Genomic DNA, 5638 nt, shown 5'->3' with positions numbered 1-5638 from the left:
TGGTCCGAACCAGAGCCACTTGCAGCGCCACCTCGGGGAAACTCGAGGTCTGGTTTTAGTTGTACGTAGTGTTCATTCGGTGTTGCCCTGAGAACGAGATATGTGCAGCTCCTATCGGGATTGTCGGCGCATCGGGCGGTCTTGCTGGTCTTGTTTTACCATTGTCGAAATGTCTTGTAAACCGGGATTCCGAGTCTGATCGGGTCTTCCTGGGAGAAGGTATATCCTTCGTTGATCGCGAGAGCTTATCATGGGCTAAGTTGGGACACCCCTGCAGGGTATAAACTTTCGAAAGCCGTGCCTGCGGTTATAGGCAGATGGGAATTTGTTAATGTCCGATTGTAGAAAACTTGACACCAGATCCGAATTAAAACGCATCAACCGCGTGTGTAGCCGTGATGGTCTCTTCTCGACGGAGTCCGGAAAGTGAACACGATTTCTGGGTTATGATTGACGTAAGTAGGAGTTCAGGATCACTTCTTGATCATTATTAGTTGACGACCGTTCCACTTGCTCTCTTCTCGCTCTTATTTGCGTATGTTAGCCACCATATATGCTTAGTCGCTGCTGCAACCTCACCACTTTACCCCTTCCTTTCCTATTAAGCTTTGCTAGTCTTGATACCCATGGTAACGGGATTGCTGATTCCTTGTGGCTCACAGATTACTACAACAACAGTTGCAGGTACAGGTTATGTGATGATCATGACGCGAGAGCGATGCTTGCTTGCGTTGAGTTTCTCCTTCTGCTTCTTCGATCAAGGGATAGGTTCCAGGTCAGCAGCCTGGGCTAGCAGGGTGGATGTCGTTTGAGTTTCTGTTTGTGTTTCATCCGTAGTCGGATGATGCCCTTATGTATTGTGATGTTGTATTCTTGTGGCATTGTATGCCTCTTGTATGTATCCCCATCTATTATGTAATGTTGATGTAATGATATCCACCTTCCAAAAGCGTTTCAATATGCGGGTCTATCCTTGGTGGGACCTTCGAGTTCCTTTTGGATAGGGTCGCATATTGGGTGTGACACACCTCCTCCCTCCTGCTCCTCCCAGCCGTGCGGCGACCACCTCTGTCGCCCTGAGTTCCTAGCTGCATGCATTCAGGAGCAAGAAAAATGAGATGTTAATTGTCCGTCCACACTGCCTCTCCTCCCAACTCCACACTAGTTTTATCACAAAAAACAAAGGATGTCTATTTTATTTCTTGAAACACAAAGTAGGTGTTCTCAGTTCAGTACGTGAGCTATCTCAAGTTCTTGGAAAACATATAAAACAGTACAGTGTTTGTGCAAAAAATTCAGACTGTTTTCTAATTATACAGCAGTTTACTATATGGTAGAATTGTAGTTGTTCAGGCAAAAGTTTCACTACCCCACCCGCCACCGTCGCTCCTCTGGTCCGGCGAGACCAGCACTACCCTCGACTCTGCAACACATCTCCGATCCCATCGCATCTCAGGTCAACGCCACAGGCCTCCCTCCTTCTGTCGTTCCTCCCAGCCCCCTCATCTCTTCGAGGTGGTCCGCTCGCTACCTTGTACTTGACCTTCCCACTCCTCCACCCCTGCACTGCCGCTCCCTCCTGCTATCCTCACCCACAAGCTAGTCAACTAGAAGATCTACATGTCATCAGTCCAACTTCTTGCCCCGCCACTGGTCACTCAAAATGTGAGTTGCAGTACAACTTGAGCTTGATGAGAGGGTGATATATTTAAGAAGAATCAGGGTCGTATGTGTGAACGGATGGCTTCTCTGTAGATAAGGGCATATGACACTCTGTTCTCTGAAGGTGCTTGTTGATATGCCAATGAGAACATGTACATTTTTCTGCAGGTTTTCTTGTTGATTTATGAGGGATACCACAAGTTCTATTTTTCCAGAAGTTGAACTACAGGATATGAAGTTTGATGGATGTGGGGGTTCTTTTGACCTTGAAATTTATATGAGTTCAGCTTTTACTTGATTTTCAGTTCAAAAATTGCATTCTTTTCAGTAAATCAACTTTAATATGCAGAACATCAAGGAAATCTTGAAAATTATATGTGCACTCTATGTCTTTTTCTTATGCTTACAAGTATTCTGCACTCATACTGTTATGCATAAGTTCAGGTTGCATGTGGAGTTTCAGATATATGCAATTGAATTAGAGCACCATGCTCTCACCCATGTAATTTGCAGGGAAAACATAATAAGTTCTAAGAACATAAATATAGAAGTTCATATTTTGAAACAAATGAAGTACTTGGGAACTAAAACCAAGTATTTCAAAGTACAGAACTTCTATTTTAGGTTTCTTTTGTGTACTTCTCATGTTACTGTGCATGAACTTGTCATTATTTTTACATGTTTTACATGATTATTATGGTCATTTCGACCTTCACAAATTTCATTTTCTTTTTTCTGTTCATCTTACAGGTCGAAGGAGCTCCCTTCAGTTCAATGGATGTAACAAAATAATCCATGTTGCCTACTAGAACTTGCGTGTGCGATGTGGCGTGTGTGCTGGTGCATGCCTGGTGCCTGATGCGGCCTACGAGCATGTACACAAATTGAACTGAATGATCTCCAGTAAGTGAACTCAATGATCTCCTGTATCTGAACGACAGGGGAGATGCATCATGTACAAAAAATGATAGGATCTTGAGGTGTTGCTGCTACTTCTTTCTTCTCATGCCCTACTGTTGCTCCATTCGATTCCATGCTACTTATATGAAAATAATTGATGGTCTAGGTGCTTGTTGAAATGCTTATGAGAACCAATTTTTGTTGTTTGGTATTTGGTATAATAGGGCAAAGAAAGGATACCCTATGATGTCTCTTGCCGAATAGATTTATTAGAAGTTCCATTTTTCCAGCAAGTGTATGGTCAGATTCTCTTGAAAAAATGTTATAAAAGACATAGGTGCTGCACCGGTGCCGCCAGACCTCTGGTTTCTCGTTGGTATATTTTCCATATGATCTGCAGCAGTTCTTCAGTGCGCGATTCGACAAAAGACCATCGGTTCAATTACTAAATTACTAAATATTTTTTTTGGTTCAGTTCAATTACTAAATTTAGTTCAGTACAATTCTTGTTTGAGTTACAGATCAGTTCAATAGTTATAGTTTTGGTTTAATTTAGGTTAGTTCAATTACAAGCTGGTGTTTAGTTCTTGATGGCACTAAGAATCTTCAGAAGTTACAGGGACCGACTGACGGCACTCCTTCTCTTTTGTGTTTTGAAACATTTCTAGCACTAAAGTTGTACGCTAATTAACTTTGTCAACAATCAAGAATTCAAACTATTGAAGACATATTTGGCCGAAGATATATATTGGCACCATGAGTTCTAAAATACTGATGTTGGAGCTCTTGTAGTATTTCATTTCTTAGGTTGCTTCGTTCAGAAAAATGCCACTTGTGTCTTCATTGCACCGACTTTTTTTGAGAAATGCTGGAGACTTTGTTTTTAGTATCAAAATTTTAGATCATATTCAGTCCGGTGAAGTACTAGTTGTTTCATCTCTCATCGGAGTTGTTTAATCATGTTTGAGCCTTCCATACCGTGAGTAGCATGCATATTTGTTTATACAATACCGGCTTCGTTTGGTGCCAAAAAAATAGTAAAAGCTCTGCTCTCTTTTTTCTCTCAAGTATCAGTAGCATAAGTCTAGCATAAGTCTCTGTGCCTCATTCTTTTTCTTTGAAGCTTTTTTTCTCTTTGAAGCTTTATTTCAGCTGGCAGCTTCGTCCTCTTTTAAACTGAAGTTTTCATTCAAGTAGTGCATCCACAGCAGCTAGTACAGAATGCAGAGTAGTGGATACAACTATCTAGTAGAATACTACAGGCAAGCAGGGACGTTCGATGCTACTGGATTGTGGATAGAGGAGTTAAATTAAGCCCCTCGGATTGTGGATAGAGGAGTTAAATTAAGCCCCTCACCTCGTTTCTACAAATCAGGGGAGCTAGATCCCTTGCTTCAGTATATGACTTGTACAAGAAAACATACACTAAGTGTAGCAGTTCACTATGTATTTATATCATCAATTCGTTAACAAATCAAAGAAAAAGTTTTTGTGCGTGTGATTATTCCCGTGAGCGCCAATGTACTTAAATGTTTACTTTGTGCTTCCGTGTATGTTTTTGGGCAGTACAAATACATCGTCATACTAAGTACTTACACAGTCGGGGTCGAGGACCTCCTGCTCAACGGTACAACTTAACTTCTTTTTTTGTTGCCGGTCGCTCAAGGAGCTGTGCTCAACAGTACAACTTCTTGTTTTGTGGCTGGTCGCTCAAGGAGCTGAGTTCAAAATGAGAGAAGTTTAGAATATCGTCACAAAACACGCTCAGTATGTGAAAACACGCTCAGTAAAAAACCATACATACATCCATTCAAGTACTCTTTTTCTCGAACATATATTTATCCGTTCTAGATAGAAAAATGGTTGAATTAAAAATATTGATCAGTACAAGTTAAAAATAGAGGTTCGTTCGGAATAAAATAAATGACAGAAATTCAACTTGTAAAAGTTCAAGCAAAAAGATACCCCATGCAATTCAAATGAGAAAAGTACAAATCGTAAAATAAGAGAAGTCCAGAAGATCATTGTAAAAAAAGTTTAGTTTAAACAAGAATAAAAAAACATTTTCTTTAAAAAAAATATGATTCAGTTCCATGATATAAACCATGCAAGTAGAGAGGCGACGATACAATAAACCATTGAAAACTTACGAGCAAAACAGAGCAAAGTCTAGTTAGTGAAAACACGCTTAGTACAAACCCATGCAAACATCAGTACAAGTACTGTTTTTTGGAACCATTTAAAATTACTCTAAGAAATAGCTCAGTACAAACACACACATATATCAGTACGACTACTCTGTTTTTTAGACGAGAAAACAACAGGATCTGTCATGCCGTATTCCAAATTACTCTTAAACGGTTGCGAAGTAGAGAAAACGTTCAACATGACTAAGTTTCGCATTTTCGATAGCTATCCAACGGTATATTATTAGCCCTATTTCGATAAACTTTTTAAAAAAACCGCATTCAAAACCAATTTTAACTGTATTTGAATTCGTATTTAAACTGTAAGGAATTAGAAAAAACTTTCTATACGCAAAAGTTGCGCATTTTCCATAGCTTTCCAACGCCCTATCAGTTGCGTCAATCCAACAAACCGTTTGCAAAAAATAGTGAAAAAACATTTCGCCCAGAATTTCACCGTTTTTCAAATTACTTTTAAATCATATAGAATTTGAAAAAATAGTAGATATGTGGAAGATGCGGATTTTCACAAGATTTCCAACGCCATCTCATTTGCTCAATTCTGACAAACCGTTTGAAAATTAAGTCCAAAATACGATTCACGTTTTCGGTTTTGAAAAAAACGGTTTTTCCAAAACTGCTCTTAAATCATAATTTTTTTTCCAAAAACAAATTATAAGATTGTAATGTAGATGTCAAGAGCTTTCCAACAATATATTACACGCCCCATTTGGACAAAAAAAATTGCGAAAAAATTTGAACTAAAGAAGACGATCTTTAACAACAACAGAAAGCATCAGTTCAACCGCTTGAATTCATCAGCTCAAATAGGGTAACAGAATAATATTCTGTTATAACAGAATAGCCCAGATGTGTGTGTGTGTGTGTGT

The sequence above is a fragment of the Triticum aestivum genome, chromosome 6B, assembly GCF_018294505.1.
Source record: "Triticum aestivum cultivar Chinese Spring chromosome 6B, IWGSC CS RefSeq v2.1, whole genome shotgun sequence".
Classification (NCBI taxonomy): domain Eukaryota; kingdom Viridiplantae; phylum Streptophyta; class Magnoliopsida; order Poales; family Poaceae; genus Triticum; species Triticum aestivum.
The sequence above is the reverse complement of the archived record's forward strand: the minus strand, read 5'-3'. Positions refer to the sequence as shown.